Source organism: Leptopilina heterotoma, unplaced genomic scaffold (assembly GCF_015476425.1).
Source record: "Leptopilina heterotoma isolate Lh14 unplaced genomic scaffold, ASM1547642v1 Lhet_347, whole genome shotgun sequence".
NCBI lineage: Eukaryota > Metazoa > Arthropoda > Insecta > Hymenoptera > Figitidae > Leptopilina > Leptopilina heterotoma.
In genome coordinates, this window is record NW_025111030.1 from 1,050,584 (window position 1) to 1,068,917 (window position 18,334).

Here is an 18,334-nt window from a genome sequence, read left to right on the forward strand (position 1 = left end):
AAGAATAATCCGAATAATAAAGAAAAAAAGAAAAATAAGAGGAATGAGATGAAGAATAAGAAAAATAATAATAGCAATAGCAGAATATCACTAAGGAAAGTAATAGTAGAAGATACAAAACAACAAAAAGATACAAGAAGAAAAATAAAAAAAAACTTAACACAACCCAGGCGCGAAAGACCAATGCTGACGATGGATTGAAGCTTGATTCAGTCTTGAACGCCCAGCGTGGGTAACCCTGTGTTGAAGCAGTCTTTATATCACTGTCACTCAATATTGATTCAGCATTGGACACCAATGTTCGTCCCATGCTCGATTCAAGGCTCGGTCAATCTTCGTGAGTGAAGCTTGAATATCTAATCTTAATTCAATTCTGAATCAATCTTGACAGTTTATTTATTGACGTGTGCATTTAAAAATATCAAATATAAATATTTATAAATTATTTAATATTAAAATATTTTTTATGATAATTTTATATACTATTTAAAAATTATTATCATTAAGATATCAATTGGTAAATAAATATTAATATTTATTTAGTATATAATATTTATATTAATTAATAATAATAATAATTATATATTATTATTATTATTATTATTATTATTATTATTATTATTATTATTATTATTATTATTATTATTATTATTATTATAAGAATAATAATAATTATTATTATTATATTATTTATTATTATTATTAATTATATATAAGATTCATATAAATAAAGTTAAATTATATATTATTATTTTTTTCTTGCTCAGTGTCAAATTATTGTTTTCAAAGTCCAAGAGTTTCGTTTGTCTGAAAAATTTTCAGTAAAAAAAATGTTCATTAGGGTGTAATAAATATTTATGCCTAGTAGTTTCACACTAGGATTAACTGTTTAGTAAATATGTATTATCAAAAAACTATTTTTTGTCAAACGCCTGCGATTAAACACAAATAACCTTGAGACTTTAGCATTGCCAACTTAAGAGTTTAACGTATGTGTTGAGTTGGTAATGCTGGAGTTTCAAGGTTATTTGTGTTTAGCTGCGCGTGTTTGCCAAAAAATAGTTTTTTGATAATATTTACTAAACAGTTAATCCTAGTGTAAAATTACTAAGCATAAATATTTATCACTACCTAATGAACATTTTTTTCACTAATACTTTTTCAGATAAACGAAACTCTTAATCTTTGAAAATAATAATTTGACACTGTACAAGAAAAAAAAATATATTTATTTAACTTATAAAATTATCATAAAAAATATTTGAATATTAAATAATTTATAAATATTTATATTTAATATTGTTCAGTGCACACGGTAATAAAGAAAGTGAATATTGTATCAAGATTGACCGAGTCTTGAATCGAGCATGGGACGAACATTGGTGTCCCATGCTGAACAAATATTGAGTGACGCGCCGTATATACAGAATATACGGCGCTGGCATTGAAATAGTAGATTAGGCGAGGTGCCTTCCAGCCTTCTGTGGCCGAGCGGTTTAAATGCGTGCGTTTAGGACTTCCGGTATGCGTTAGGGGCGGGGTGCGTGAGTTCGATCCCACATGCGAGCAAATATTTTTCATTCTTTGTTTTAAGCGTTATATCTAATAATAAAATTGTGTGTTGTGTTGTGAATAAAAAATGTGAATATGTTTGTAAGTAATATTAAAAAGTCTGCTGAAAAATCGAGAAAAAAATGTACCGATTAACAGAAAAATTGTTTTCTTTTACTAAAATTATTTTTTTTATATTACTATTTCAAATGACATTTATTGTTAGTAATATATTATTTATATGATAATAATATAATTATTATAATAGTAACTTAATGCCATTAAATTAACAAACGCATATAATATGAATAAAAATAATAACAATAATATTCATTACTATTATAATAATAATAATTATTATTATTATTATTAATATTATTATTAATATTATATACAATTCATATATTCGTATTATATTGAATGGGCGCGAGAGACGCGTAAATTTGGGAACAGTGGAAGCAGCCTTGTTTCAGTCCTGCATTAGGGTTCCGCAGCATTGATTGAACATTGAACGCCAATCTTCAACAAGGACTGGAGCGTCAGTCATAAATAAGTGTTACATTATGGCTAGAAGCAACCTTGCTTCCGCCGTCCCACCGAGGCTTGATCAATGTTGACCAAGCCTCAACGAAGCTTTCGTAAAGCCTGAACCCAGCGTCAGTTCTCACCTGGGAATATTTTTTTGTTAAGTTCTTAAAGTACAAAGAACAAAAAAGATGGAAAAAAATATAAGAATAATAACATGTTACAAAACAAACATTGCAAAGAGAAATATCAAAAGAAAACGTTCAAAACGAAAAGAATAATAATAATAATAATAATAATAATAATAATAATAATAATAATAATAATAATAATAATAATAATAATAATAATAATAATAATAATAATAATAATAATAATAATAATAATAATAATAATAATAATAATAATAATAATAATAATAATAATAATAATAATAATAATAATAATAATAATAATAATAATAATAATAATAATAATAATAATAATAATAATAATAATAATAATAATAATAATAATAATAATAATAATAATAATAATAATAATAATAATAATAATAATAATAATAATAATAATAATAATAATAATAATAATAATAATAATAATATAATAATAATAATAATAATAATAATAATAATAATAATAATAATAATAATAATAATAATAATAATAATAATAATATAATAATAATAATAATAATAATAATAATAATAATAATAATATAATAATAATAATAATAATAATAATAATAATAATATAATAATAATAATAATAATAATAATAATATAATAATAATAATAATAATAATAATAATAATAATAATAATAATAATAATAATAATAATAATAATAATAATAATAATAATAATAATAATAATAATAATAATAATAATAATAATAATAATAATAATAATAATAATAATAATAGCCGCATAAGCGACTGGCGGGTCTCAGAGGAATATACCGCAAGTGACCACCAGTACATTGAGTTCTCAGTCTCGATGGGAAGCACACGAGGAGAAAAAAGACAGGATGTTCCTAGTCGCAAAACCTCCTCGTGGAATATGAAGAGACTCGACAAGGAAAAGTTCGGCCGGTCCCTAAGAGAATCCCTTTTGATTGAGGACTTGGGCTGGGTGAAAAGGCCGAGCAGTCTGGATGGGAAGGTGCGAGCGGTGAGAAACATGATAGTCACCGCTTGCAATGCGTCAATACCACGCAAAGGCGCCATTCCCGTAAGAAAATCCTTGCACTGGTGGTCAGAGGAGCTAGCCTCCTTGAGGAAGGAATGCCTCAAAGCAAGAAGGACATATACCCGATCTAAGGGAGATCCCTTGCTAAAAGAGGCTTTCAAGGAGGCAAAAAAGAACCTCAAGAAAGAGATCCGCAAGTCGCGACGCCATAGCTGGAAGGACCTAATCGAGGAAGTCGATAAGGACCCATGGGGTCTGGCTTTTAAAATCGTTACTAAGAAATTAGCGACGAGGCAAAAGACCCCCGGCCTGGACAATCCCGATTGGGTCAGAAAGATAATAAATTCTTTGTTTCCTCCTGCGGAACCATACCTTAGAAGGGACTGGAGTTTTTGCAAAGTCGAAGAGGAAGAACTCTTCACACTTAGTGAACTGCAAAAAGCAGGCAAAAGATTGAAAACAGGCAAGGCGCCTGGAATCGATGGGATAAGTAACGAGATCCTAAAGTTGGTAATCGACACTTCACCCCAGATTCTGCTTCGATGCTTCAATCTTTGCCTTGAGAGAGGAGAGTTCTTCCGCGACTGGAAGCGACAGAGGTTAGTCCTCCTAAGGAAAGGTGAAAAACCTCTAGATAAGGTTTCATCGTACAGGCCTATATGCCTGCTAGATACGATGGGTAAACTTCTAGAGGATATGGTTCTGCAGAGAATGCAAAGCCACTTGACCGAAGAGAATCGTCTATCCGATCACCAATTTGGTTTCCGTAAAGGCAAGTCCACGGTTGATGCCATCCAGGCAGTTGTGGACATAGCCAAAGCAGGAAAAAACAAATTGGGACCTGGGAAAAAGAAGAGCTTCTGCGCGTTGGTAGCAATTGACATACGCAACGCGTTTAATTCCGCAAGATGGAAAGATCTCATCGAGTCGATGGAAAAGAAAAACATGCCGCCCTACTTGTTGCGGATAATGGATAATTATCTTAGCGACAGGTGGGTTATATATGAGGGAGACACCTGCACTCTCAAGGAAGAGATGCAGCGTGGGGCTCCTCAAGGCTCGAGGGTGGGTCCATTTGTATGGAATGTATCTTACGATGATTTTCTGCGAATGGATCTGCCCGAAGGTGCGGTGATCATCGGCTTTGCGGACGACGCGTTATTCGTGTGCACTGCCGAAAGTGAGGAGGCTCTTGGGACATTGGTGAACGAATGTCTGCGACTAGCTAAAAGCTGGCTGGATACCAGAGGTCTTGAAATGGCCCTGGAAAAGACCGAGGCACTGCTGGTCACAGACAGACGTGGTTATGAGCTCCCACGAATCGTGATAGACGGATTCGAGGTCAAGTGGAGTAAGCAAATTAAATATCTTGGTGTGGAGTTAGATGGGAAATTAAACTTCCACCACCACATGGCTACGGCGTCAAATAAGGCGATCGAGTGTGCGGCTAATCTTTCACGGCTAATGCCAAATGTTGGCGGACCCCGTGAACAAAAAAGAAGACTGGTGGCGAGTGTCGCCCACGCTAAAATACTCTATGCAGCACCAGCGTGGGCTCCATCCCTGAGGAGTAAAAGATGTGTGACCATCTGTGAAAAGATACTGTCTGCGCAGAGATCGATAACAACGCGTATCATCTCTGCATATAAGACGGTATCTACGAGTGCTGTGCAGGTCCTTGCAAGTGTCCCGCCAGCAGATCTTTTGGCGAGGGAAAGGGAAGAAATGTTTCTCTTTTCTAAAGAAAGCAGTTCCTTGAATGAGGAATTAAGACCAAGCAAGGGCCTGATCCGCAAAGAAGCGAGGCACAGGCTCATAGAAAGATGGCAAGAAAGATGGGATGGTGAGGAAAAAGGTCGATGGACTTATCGCCTTATCCCGGCACTCGCCACCTGGATAAATAGGAAACACGGTCAGGTTTCCTATTACTTGACTCAGGCGTTCACAGGTCACGGGTGTTTTAACTCGTACCTGTGTCGCTTTAAATTACGCGAGAACGAGGTGTGTGCATATTGCCAGTTCCCTGAGGACAACGCGGAGCACACCCTCTTCTCATGCAAGAAATGGGACTTGGAGAGGCGGGCCATGTTCGAAGGTGTAAACAGTCAAGTTACACCGGAGAACATGGTATCGCTGATGACCCAGTCAGAGGAGAATTGGCGGCAAGTCGAGAACTTCATAATCTCGGTTATGTCGAGGAAGGATCTCGACGGCCGCCAAAAAGCGTAATTTAGACATCTTTTAATTTTGTTCGTTTGTTTTTTATTAATTTATTTTGTGATTTATTTGTCCTTATACATTTTTTAATTGTTTGTGTTTTTTATTCATCTTTGTACAGTTTTATGTTTTTTGAATTTTTTATACGCGTTTATTTTTTCTTTTTTTTATATATCCGTTTATAATTTTATCTTCTGACTTTTTACACTTAATTACACATTTGTTATTTTTAATTATTGTTGTGCTGTTAGTTCCGCTTTATAGTGAAATAGTATTAAATTTTTAACTATTAACGCAGGATAACCGCAGAGAAAAGCAGAAAGTCGCATTAGCGACAGAGTTGGAGCGCCACCCTCGAAGGCTAAAGTCTTACGACAGTTCCGAGGGAGGGTAAAGGGCTCCAGAAGAAGGGTTACGGGTTTTAGTGGGTCGGGCTGGTAGTAGGTCGCCAGTGTATTAAATTTAATTTTTTATAGATTTATTTTTCTTTTTTTTATATTTCCTTTTGTTTTATCATACCAACCCCACATAACCTTGGAGTGCGGAATCCAAGGTATCTGTAGGCAGATTTCCCAAAAGTCCCTAAGCAAAAAAAAAAAAAAAAAAAATAATAATAATAATAATAATAATAATAATAATAATAATAATTTGGTACAAAACAAATTTTGTTTGAAAAAAAATTAAAAAGAAGTTACAGTAATATGTATGCGTCTTCAAAGCAGAAAAGACGAAAATTAAGAAAAAGGAGAAACAAAAAAGAAAGCTAGAAACAACTAAAGAATATTACAAAAATATTAATAGAAAAAGTGCAACGAAAAAAGAAAACGCACCAAAAGATAATAGACACCTTTAAAGGAGAGAAAATGAAAAAAAAATTAATTCAATAAATTATAGTAAAAATATTCCTTTTTCAAAGAAAAATAACAATTATGCAAAATGCAACTAGAAAAATCAGATATGTATAACTTTATAATCATTGCTTCAAATTTTTTTTGTACTGCCAAGTGTCAACCTAAAATAAAAAGAAATGAACGTCAATTCTGAGTTAGCATGTTTTTTAAATCTCAGCTCAAATGGCAGGTTTCTCAAATGTTTTTTGAAACGGCACGATTTTCACGACTAGTCTGAATTGGCACCTTTCTGCACCCAACCGACGATATATTATATGTTATACTGAAAAACAGAAAAAATAAAAAAGAGGAAAAAATAAAATAGAAAACTAAGTAATAATTAAAGAATATTTATTTATTTATTTACAAAATAAGATCCCACGATCCAATATGGATCATAAATGGGTAATAAAAATATTAATAGATGAAGCGTAATAAGAAAAGAAAAAGCAACGAGAAAAATTAATTTAAAAAATTAACAAGATAATACGCTCCTTCAAAGCAAAAAAAATAAAAGTAAGAAAAATATAAGAAGATAAAGAAAGAAAAAAAAGAAATAAAAAATAACTAAAGAAAATGACTAAAATAACAAAAGACGACGAGCAGAAAAAATGGAAAAGGAGAAAGTATTAAAAAAACTTTACCAAAAAAGGCGTCACTAAAGCAGTAATAAATAAAAAGACAGAGAAGACGAAAAAGAATAAATAAGAAACTAAACAATATAATAAAGAAAAAACAATAAAATATGTACATAAACAAAAAGTACGAAACAAGATAAAGTAACAAAGTAAAAGGAGAAAAAACAAAAGAGAACAATACTGCCGTACTAAGGAAAAACTTACATAATTAACAATTTTGTAAAATTTTAGTTTTTGGTATCAATCAACTCGGAAAGAAAAACTGCATTTAACTGTGTTAATAAAAATCAAATATAATAATTAATGACTGCAAAAAACGATAATTAAAAATCGAGGAATATGAAGAAAATTAAGAAATACTTGATAAAAAGTGATACGAAGTACTTTGCGTGCTCTGAAAATCGTACGAATCATCGAACTCGAGTATCAAATCCATAGGAAAAACTTACACAAAGTGATATATGTTCTTTTTCAATCAAACACATGGTCGAGCACGACGGTTGCGTACGAAATGAAAACCATGTATCTGCATTACTCGAAACATGTGTAAGTTCTTCTATCGTAAAGTTGGCCGAGGCACCACGTAACTGCACTTCGGTTACATTCGACATTATTTGTCGGGTATGTTCGGAGAGGTACAATGGTATAACTACTCCCCACCAAGCGACATAGAAAATGTGTAAGTTTTTAATTCTGATCGTCGTGCCTAACTCGAGTACCCGTGCGAGAGAAACAACGCAAGTGACGATGTGTAAGTTTTTCCTTCGTATTTTCAAAAAGTAGACATCGTAAGTCACATTTTGCATAGAATTTGTTTAAATAATTAATTTTTTTTGCAAAATTAGAATCAGCACATACACTTTCATTAGAAAAGTGCCATTTAATTATTAATTTTTTATTTCTAAAACGGAGTTCTTGAAGCAAACAGTTTTTCTCTATTTTCTCAGTTTGACAGGGATTGCACTTAAATGTAAGTTTTTCCTTAGTACGGCAGAATAAGGAATATTGTTTTTTTCATTATTATTTATTATTGTTAGATACCTATTACTATTTATCAACAAGGAAAAATAAAAAGTAAGTAGGCAGTAGGTAAAGAATGCGCAGAATAAAATCAGGGGAAAAAAGAGAAACAAAAAGTAACAAAATAAAGAAAATAAGTATAAACAAAAAAATATCGTTAACAAGAAATAGTGACAAAGAAGAGTATCAAAAAAATTTTTACATAAAATGAAGAAAAAAGAGAACGCACCTATCTGAATGTAATCGTTTTATTATTTCGTATAATTTGAAAAAATAGAACAAAAAAGAAAAAAATAAATAGACGAAAAAAACAAAACAAAAAATAATTCACAAAAGGGAATAAAAAATGGATTTCAAATATAATACTAAAGAATAAAACAAGACGACAATTAACCCTCACAGGCTCGAGTTCGATTTTTGAAATGCGCGCACAAGGTGGGTCCGAGGGACCCGGATGTTTCAATGCAATAAAAAATTAAATTTAATATCAAAGTGCTTCATATTTTCCATATTTAGTACAATTTTAATGATAGAATTGCATAAAAAAATTTTAAATATTAAAAAGTAATCAAGTTATAACTAAAATTTGTTTAATAAGTTTAATGAGTCATTTTGAATAAATCGAACTACATACTTATTAAGCAAAATTTTTCTAATTTGTATTTTTTGTTCTATTAAATTTACTGATGTATTAAGCATATGTTATCACTTATTATGGCAGTTATTAATAAAAATACCATAAATAAATCCAATATTGCATAAAAAATGGAAATTTAAAAATTTTTTTCATAGCCCGGGTCCCTCGCAACCGGCTTGAGCCCTGACGTATGTTCGACTTACAAGGTAATTTTACCAGAGTATTTAATAAATAAAAAATTGTTTATACTGGTGAAAAATGTGTGTTTTTACGTCCCCAAGCCTAATGTGAAGTTGATTTTCCAATAATATTTTCTTAACCGGAAGTAGATCAAAAAAATTTTCCTCCGGGTTCGAGGGACCCGGCTCGAGCCTGTGAGGGTTAATTATCTCTTTTTCCAGGAGGAGAAATTAAATAATTTTTTATAGCTTCATTAAAATTCCAAATACACCGAACCGTTGGGGCAGCAATAATATCATTATCTAATAAATCATCAAATAATTTCCAAATACCTCAACAAAATTGTCAATAAAAATTTTTCTTACAAATTTTCAAAAAATTATAATATTAGAAAACAAAATCAATATTTTGATACAACATGGAAAATATAGAAAAGAAGCAAAGTAAAAAAAATATGTTAAAAAAAAATAGAAAATTGATTTTCAAGAGTAGATGTAATACAAACGGGAAATGTGTTTAAATTCTAAATGGGATGCTGCAAGGATCCTAATGTTTAATTCAAAACAGTCTTCTTTAAATTTGACCCAGAAGATTCATCAGATTTATATTTTATATTAATAGAGAGACTATAAATGCAGTATGATGCTCGCGTCTTGTAAATAATTCGCAAATGCCTGCGGCTAGAGAGAGAATTCCTCATCTTCTTATAGGACTCATGATGAATGCCTTCTATACACCGTGATTTAATGATAAAATGTAAGGCAAATGTTAAGAAACGGAAATGTTTTGCGATCTTAAATTTTCTCTTTCCCTGCTTTCCAAGAATTGCGTTTTATATTTGCTCTAAACACTCTCTATATAATTAAAAACTATATTGCCTCTATGAAAACTTATTTTTAATAAAACGCTATTTTTCAAAATTGCACTTTTCTAAATGTAAAATGAATTTTATAATAAGAGAAACATTTCTCAAAAATGATTAAAATTTGAAGGCATTATTTTAAATGGTTTATTTTAATCTATTTTTTAAAACAAATTTAGTCTGAAAAATTTTTACTCGAATGAATATAGTGGAAATTTAATGGAAAATATTAAAGATCTGAATTTTTCATTTTAAAAAGTATTCCAGGTATATGATATTCCTAGTAGAAAATATTCCAGGTTAAAAAAATTCCTGGTAAAAAATGTACGATAAGCAAAATGAAAAATATTCCAAAATGCACAATACGAATGTGGAAAATATTCCTAATAAAAAATATTCGTAAGTGCAAAACTAAGGAATTTTATTTTATTTCAAAGTGCACGATGTTTAGTGGAAAATATTCCAAATAAAAAGTATTTAAAAATGCGAAATAATCCAAGTGAACCTCTTGCTAAAATTAGCGTGGAAAATATCTCAAATAAAAAGTATTCCAATGTGTAAAATTATTCGAGTAGGTAAAGCATATTCCACGTTGAAAATATTCCAAGTGATAAATATTCCATGTGATAAATTTTTCAAGTAATAAATATTTCAAGTGATAAATCTTCTAAATGATAAATATTTCTAGTGATAAATATTCCTAGTAATAAATATTCCAAGTGATGAATATTTCTAGTATTTCTAGTAATAAATTTTCAAGTGATAACATTTCCAAGTGATCAATATTTCTAGTAACGAATATTCCTAGTGACTAATATTTCTAGTAATGAATATTCCTGGTGATTAATATTTCTAGTAATAAATATTTAAAGTAATGAAATCTTCTAGTGATGAATATTCCAAGTGATAAGTATAAAAAAATAAAACAGTATGGCTAAATTAAAATAAAAATTAAAAACTAAAATTTGGAGTCGCAATATTTTTGCAAAAATATCAAAACAAAGCAAAATTTAGACATAAAGTTGAACTAAATACCAACGTCCAGAGCGAGGAGTAAACGAAATTATACAACATGAAAACTTATAAATGAAGAGTGAATTTGTAATTCATATAGCGAGGTGAAATATTGATCAGAAAGAATTTAACGATCCCGTTCAATAAACATGTTACTAATTTTCTAATCCTGATATAAGTATACCTATGTCGATATTTATAAGCACTTTTTTCTCAAATTACCATGAATAATATCAATGGAGTAAAAAAATTTAATTAACAATTAAAAATAATTCAAAATTAAATTCAACATCCTGTTCAATGAAAGTTATAATTTAATTTACATTGAAAGAGTGAACGAAGAGTGAAATTAAAATTTGATTTAATGGATTGAATCTTTCAAAACAATAACGGTTAATTAGTTATATTGGTTATGTTGTTGTTAGGCCTATTAGGGTATATTAAAATTATTAGTATTTTTAGTAAGGAGAAGTGATTAAGATTTAATAATAATTGGACGTATAATAATAATTTTAATATTTTTAATATTTTAATTATTATTAATTAGTTAATATTTATCAGTAAAGTTCTAGTTGTATTTTTAAAATTGGTAATGATTAATCATTATAATAAATAATTATAATAATAATAATAATAATAATAATAATAATAATAATAATAATAATAATAATAATAATAATAATAATAGTGTTATTATAAGAATTATGATAATCAATTATTTTATATAACATAATTATAATTGTAATAATTATAATAATTAAGAAATAAATAATAATAATTAATTGATAAGAGAGATGAGAAGTAAATTATAAATTAGTTAACCTTTAAACACACGGGGAAATGAGGTATATTCCTCATTATCAATTGGATTATATTGATTTATATATTAATAAATGATTTCCACAAGTACGACTGTTGAGAAAATTTTCTTAACCTACTATATGTTCATGAAATAGAAGCAAAAGAAGTAACCCTCAACGGAAGTAATAACACTGAACCTCCTTTAATCTAAAATAAGGATGAAAAATGCATTGACGATTGAAAGTGCATTAAGCATTTTATGAATTACGAGATAAGCATTTCATAATGTCAACAAAATTCACTGATGTATTCACTGCACTGCATTTCATTTAAATGTTTAATCTTAGGAATTTTTTACCTATTTATTGGTTTTTTTCATTTCAAGATAAAAAAAATATAGAAATGAGAGAGAGAGAGAGAGAGAAAATATTCCAAGTAAAACATTCCTAGTGGGAATATTTTAAGTGACATTATTCCAGAGTATAAAATATTTCTAGCATAAAAAACCAATTATTATAAATATTTCAATCAAATAATTTTTTCACTGGAAATATTTCGAGTGCCAATAATTCAAGGTGTAAAATATTTCTTGTAGAAAAACTCAAAGTGGAAATATTCCAAAAAGTAAAAATTCCAAGTAAAAAATATTTCAACTAACAACATCCCAAAGAAAAAAATATTTCTAATTTTTAAAATCAATGATTACAAATATTCCAAAGTGCAAAATATTTCAAGTAATATTCCGAGTAGAAATATTTCGAAAAGCAAAACATTCCAAGTAAACAATATTTACAGTGAAAATATTTTAAGTGAAATGAAAACATTCCAAAATGAAAAATATTTCGAATAAAAAAGATCCCAGTCAAAATATTTAAAAAATAAAAATACTCCAAAATTCTAAATATTCCAAATAGTAAAATATTCCGAAAAGCAAAATATTTTAATTAAAAACTATTTGAAGTGTAAGATACTCCAATTAAAAATATTCCCAATAGAAAATATTTTTATTTACTTTTTTGTATCATTTTTGAAATATATAAAATGCATTAAAATGTAATTGTGATACATTATAATGTATTGATTTCAATATTATCTATTTTGTGGATTCGTCAGGTAACAATTTTCCTCATCAAAGGAGTTATTACAGTGCAACATAGCTTCATAAAATTCATATACGTCTCGAAGAAAATTGTTATACGCATCTTCGTGACTAGACAGTTGAACATACAAGCTAGCATTAAATCATTTTCCTGGACACTTATATAGAGTCATTGACAGTTGCACGTCTATTAGTATATATATATATGTTGTTAGTTATTGTCTATCATTCTCCTCGACTTCCACAGTTCAAAATTAACATACTTAATTTCTACTTCTTGTATAATTGTTAATTAGTATTTTTTCTAATTACTCTTAGAATTGCAATGCAAACGATATGATTTTTTAAAAAATATTTGATAGATTTTTTTAAATTGATAAGGTCAGTTATTAATTCTAATAATTATATAAATGAGAATTCGTATAATATGTATATAATAATTAATGCTATAATGGTTATTTTTGCTGCATATATATTTATATGGGACATTCTCTGTAAAACGAACACCTCCCTCTGTCGAAAATGGGTTTAAAAATAAAAGACCATTCTTTTTAAAAAATTACAGATTGGGATATGTAGTTTCTATTACCGTATGGCTTTTTTTAATTAAAAATTTTTTTAAGACAATATAGTGTTATAAATAAATAAATGCTAACAAACAAAGTGAATAGTTTGTTTCAAAATTTTCAAATATGATCAGATTCCCTTAAAAATTGTTACTCAAGGGTTTTTAAGGTTGCTGATTACGAATCTGAAGTCACTTTTTAGAAATTAAACATGGCGGATCCAATATGGTGGACAAATTTTAAAATTGATTAGATTCGTTTAAAACTCATTTTTGGGGGGTTTATGGGGTTGTTGATTACGAATCCGAAGTGACTTTTAAGAAATTCAAGCTTCATACTAACCTACAATGTGAATAATTTATTATTTTCACCAGTTTTAAGCGAATTGGATCAATTTTGAGGATTTTTTCAGATATACACTACCTGCGGAAATTGTGCAACCGCTAACACCTCGAGCTATTAAAAAACACACCAGCACAAAAACAGTGATAACTCCGTCAAAAATGAAGCTAGATGCTTTTTCTAAATTGCATTGGAAAGCTTATTAATTTCCAATGAAATTATACTATTTTCATTTGTATTGCATCAATAGAAAGCGAGATATCATGTTATAAACACAAAAAAATAATTCTATTTCTTTAGGAATTTCTTACCCTGACTTTGACTCCTGGGAAAAATGAGAAAAGTTGATGAAAAAAATTGCTACTTTCACAGACTATTCCCTGTAATCTAAGCTTTAAATAGAGACCAAGAACAACAACAAATATTAATGGGTTCCCGAGATATTACAAAAAATGTCGGTCCGCGCAAAGTAAAATTTTTAATCATCGATTTTTCTAATTCGCCGTTGAGTCAGTTGCGTGGCTGTGAAAAACAGGGTCGAAAAAGAATTTAACCAAATACATTCTTACTGGGATCCACTTTTTAAACATAATTATATATTGCTTCCTATTTATGCAATACAAATGAAAATAGTGTCATTTCATTGGAAATTAATAAGCTTTCCAATGCAATTTAGAAAAAGCATCTAGCTTCATTTTTGACGAAGTTATCATTGTTTTTGTGCGGGTGTGTTTTTTTAATAGCTCGAGATGTTAGCGGTTGCACAATTTCCGCCGGTAGTGTACTGGTTCTGTTTTGTTTAATTTACTAAAAATGACTTCAGATTCGTAATCAGCGACCACAAAAACCCTTGAGTAACAATTTTTAAGGGAATCTGATCATATTTGAAAATTTTGAAACGAATTATTCATTTGTTTGTTAGCATTTATTTATTTAAATAGCGCTATATTGTCTTAAAAAAATTTTTAATTAAGAAAAGCCATACGATAATAGAAACTACATATCCCAAGCTGTAATTTTTTAAAAAGAATGGTCTTTTATAATGGTTCGTTTTACAGAGAATGCTCTATATATGTGAACGTCCACATGAAAAGGGCCCATTTTGGCACTATTGGAGTTATCTATATGGGCGTATTCCTGGCAAAATTTGGAAAATTTTGAGTGGTCTTAGAACTTTTTTGGTTAAAAATTCGATGAGTTACGGAATTTCAAAGTTTAGAACGCCAAAAACCTCATTTCGAGAAAAACGGAATTAAAGTTTGCGATACCAACTAATTGTTGTATCTCTGGTTCTTCTTGGAAGTTATTCAGATAAGAATTGTTTCCAGTTCAGGGCACCTTGAAAATAAAAAACCAACAGGTTTTTAATTCTTAAAACCATCCCCCCTCTTAATTTTGAAAATACGGAAAATCGACAATATGGGCCCTTTTCTAAAAAGGACAGTTTTTCTATTAAAAAACCATTTTAATACAAGATTAAAGATTAGGTACAATTTTATTGTATCATTTGAAGAAAAAGAATAGATATTAAACTTATTTAAAATTTTTTGACAGTCTCTATTATGAAAAAATTAACGCAATATCCAAATTTTCATTTCGACAATTACGAAAAAAAGAACTCTAACATCAATATCTCTGGTTCTTCTGGGAAGTTATTCAGATAAGAATTGTTTACAGTCCAGGGCACCTTAAAGATGCAAAATCAAGAGGTTTTAAATTTTTCCACACATCCATTTTTAAAATACGGATTACTTTTGCAAATGACCGACAAAATGGGTCCTTTTCATTTTTCTAAAGAACCAATGAAATCAAACAGTTAAATTATTGATAAACTGAAAACCGCATGATTCGACTTGTCAAAACATGTAGATTGATAATAAAAAATAAAAAAAAATTAAGATTTTGCTCCAAAATTACTAAATTGCGATTATCTCGAAAATTGGAACCGACAATAATCCCTTTTCATATATATATGGGTGATTCTCCCGAAATACTCCTTTTTGTGAGTTACAAACAGAAAAGAAAAAAAATTATTATTTATGGATTAATGCAGTCAATTATATTGAGCTTTCAAAAATCTACCACCTCTATAGCATGATCATGCTAACTTTTAGCTTTAAAAGTATATATTTTAAATTAAAATTTACAAAAAAATTAAGAGGTTAAAATTTGGCGCCGGCGTTTTTTATTATATATATTTTTCTATTTACAAAAAATTATTTAAAAATTATAATTTATTAATATTATCTATAAATTTTATAGATTTTGAAATACTTACAGTTATCAAAAATCTCTTTAAACAATTGTTAAAAATTATGTTTCATACATTTTAGGTTCACTTTTCACTGGCAGTTTGTAAACAACCGACAATCATATCAATTTTTAACTTTTATTCAAAAAAGTGAGAGGAATGACGGGTGAGAGGAATGACGATTTCAACATTTTTTAATTTTATTTAATTGACAAATAATTTTCCTCCAGCTTAGAATGCCCTATCATGTTTATAAAGGATAACTTTATGTGAAAAAAATTTGCGATCCATTTATATATATTAATATTGTTTTTATTAGGGGTGAGAGGAATGACGCTTTAGGTTGTGAATCTCTGCTTATGTCTCAATTTAAATTTTTTTAACGCAAAATAATGACATTTTTTAAAAAGTAACTTAAGAAATTAATATTAGAGATGTTAATTTAAATATTGATCACAATAATTAATCAATATCTCTACCCACAGCAAAAATATTGGATAATATTCAACGAGTGAGAGGAATGACGCGGTACTACATGACAAATTTCATTTTCTATATTTAAAAAAACTACACGACATATTTTATTCATATTTTAGAAAATTATTCTTAAATATCATAACTTTTAGAAAAAATTAATAAAGTACCAATTTTCATGTTTTAAATAATTGTTTTACCTATTGAAAAAATGAAAAGCACTTAGATGACAGGTTAGAAAATCGATTTTGAGGTGGTAAAATATTTTAAAAATGTATTAAACAATAAAATTTTACAACTTTTTCTTGCAGAACATTTAGAAAAAGTGATAAAATAGGGAAATATGACTTGGTATTTTCCCAAATGATTATAATTATTTAGAAAATATTGATTACATGCAAAATGAGGTTTTTTGGAGAATCACCCATATATATATATATATATATAGAAAAAATTGAATTTATTTCTAAGTGGTAAAAGAAATTATAGTCAGACGTGTTGAATATTTATGGAGATAAAAGTTATGTAAGCGGGGTATTGTAGGCACACAGTGTTACATTTAAGTAAAATAAGTACTTTTTAGTCAGACAAAACTATTTTTATGTTTAAAGAGTAGTTTTGACAAGGAAATATTTTTAATTAAAGTAAAAAAAGTGTTTTCAGTCAGACAAAGCAATATTAATTTATATGAAGTAAAAGAATAGTATATTGTGCATCTACACACTAAAAAAAAGTTTTACTTTCAGCCTTTTTTCGAGGCTGAATTTAAGGTGTAAACGGAATCAGACTTTTTTTTCCTGTGTAGGGAGGAAAATAGAAGATTTCCACGAGTGTGGATTTTGCAGTTCGAGGCGTAGCGAGTGCTGCGAGCGAAGACGAGAACTGCAAAATCCACACTCGTGGAAATCATTTTCCTCCCGTGGTGCACATACTATTTTTTCTAACACACGTAAAAGGAAAGTACAACCACTTTATAAAAAATTTTAACGACAATAGTGTTTGCAACCGAAAGTTTATTATAATAATAGTATAATTTTTTAAAATGATTAATTATTCAATAATTTTTAATAAAACATATATTTAGTCGTAAATAAAGATACATTTTATCTTATCATTGTTATTAATAGTATATTGTGTAACAAGTACAGAAAGAAGCTGTTTTCCGACGAGTGCAAAGTTTGCTGCTCCGAGCGAAGCGAGGTCAGTAATTTGCACGAAGTCGGAAAATCTTCTTTCGTACGTGTTGCACACAGTACTTTGTGCAACACCTGTTTACCGAAAAAAGTAATTTTCATACTTTTCTAATCAATAAATATAGTTTTATGTTGATTATAGTGTATATTATACTGTTTACAGAAAAGTGTGCAGGAAAGTACACTTTCCTGCACAGTGTGCGGAAAAGTAATCAAAAGTGTGCAGAAATTGACCACTTTGTGCTGCATTTATGTTAAAGAAAAGTAGCTCTTTTCCAGCAGGTGATGCACAAAATATTTTCTACTAAAGAAAAAAAAGTATTTTTTTGTGAGACAAAGATATATTAACTTAAATAAAATAGTTCTGGTTAGAAAACTTTTTTTGAAGTAGAAAAAGAATATTCAGTCAGACAGAGTCAATTTGCAAGTAGGGTAAGTCCGGGGGAGATAGCCAAAGTTTTTTAAAGCACTGTAAAAATTATAAAAAGCGATTTTCGTCTAAACTTTTATTGATAACACAGGCACACAAAAAAAAATTTCGTGACCCAGAGGACAGAACCTTATATTCCTACGTTTTAGGTGTCGCTGAAACCGAATATGACCATGAAAAAATTGTGTACTTGCCCATTTTCTTGCTACCACCCCCTTCACATTCCTAAATACACCCTTAGAGGGAGTTGAAATGGCAATTTTCACGAAAAGTCGAATGCGGAGTCTATTTTCCTATGTTTTTTCCCTGAAACCGAAAAATGCCATCAAAAATAAATTCTTTTCCTCCTCCACCCCCTAGCACTCCCTTAGTATCCCTAAGGAGGAGGTTGAACTTTTTGGATTCATAAAAAGTCGTTTATAATTTTTATAAAATTTTAATCCCTTTTAGGGATA